The sequence below is a fragment of the Aquarana catesbeiana genome, unplaced genomic scaffold (assembly GCF_042186555.1).
Source record: "Aquarana catesbeiana isolate 2022-GZ unplaced genomic scaffold, ASM4218655v1 unanchor30, whole genome shotgun sequence".
In the NCBI taxonomy this organism is placed as follows: domain Eukaryota; kingdom Metazoa; phylum Chordata; class Amphibia; order Anura; family Ranidae; genus Aquarana; species Aquarana catesbeiana.
In genome coordinates, this window is record NW_027362685.1 from 15,133 (window position 1) to 16,406 (window position 1,274).

The window sequence follows — 1,274 nt, forward strand, 5'->3', positions numbered from 1 at the left end:
GCCCGGAGCCGGAAAAATCTGGATCCAGAAGGAGAAGATTTAAGGCATCAAATATGTCCTTTGGGGAGATGTTGGAGATGGTGGACATCCTGAAGAGGGCCGACTATGATGGAAAGTGTGGACCTTACCCCAACCCCAATGTCAGAAATGCCAAGATCATGGCGAAAGTGGTCAAAAGTCTGCACCAGAATTTTGGGGTATGACAAACGAAAGATAAGCTCAGGAAGCAGGGGTCGGACCTGAAATTAAGAGAGCACGAGCAGTACAGAAAGATCAGGAGAGTGCTGCAAAAAAGTAAGTGGTTGTGCTGTGTTCCTGTTCTTTTTGTGTTTATTACATTTGTGCTGATCCATGTGCTTTTCTGAACTGTTGTTTTTTGAAGTTGTAATTTTTTCCCACAATTCTTGGAAAATTTTTTTTTTTTGCACAAAATTGTCATAATAACAAGTTATTTCTCTCACACAGCACATGCATACTTGCAATGACACCCCAAAATACATTCTACTACTCCTCCTGAGTATAGTGATACCACATGTGTGAGACTTTTACACAGCCTGGCCACATACAGAGGTCTAACATCCAAGTAGCACCGTCAGGCGTTCTACGAGCATAAATTGCACATCTCATTTGATGACAACCTATCACACTTTTGAAGGCCCTAGAGCACCAGGTCAATGGAAACAACCACAAAATGGCCTCATTTTGGAAAGGTAACACCCCAACGTATAATCTACGAGGCATAATGAGTCTTTTGAATGGTTCATTTTTTTCCCAAAGTTTTTGGAATACGTGGAAAAAAATTAAAACGCATTTTTGTTTAATACAAAGTTGTCCATTTATAAGATATTTCCAACACATAGCATGTACATAGCAAAAAGGACACCCCAAAATACATTCTGCTACTCCTCCTGAGCATGGTGATACCACATGTGTGAGACTTTTGCACAGCCTGGCCACATACAGAGGCCCAACATCCAAGTAGCCCTGTCAGGTGTTCTAGGAGCATAAATTACACACATAAATTCCTGCCAACCTATCACATTGTTGAAGGCCCTTTATATTTCTAACACATAGCATGTACTGTACATACCAATTACAAACCAAAATACATTCTGCTGAGCAAAGGGTAAAGAAAAGATTATCTGCGGTTTTAGTAGTGCAGTGGTCCACAGAGGAAAGCATTGGTCCAGGCAGCAGGCAGGAACGTGGACAGCGACAGCAAAACAGGCAGCAGGCAGGAATAGTCAGTACAGGTAGAGATGTCAGCACAGCCA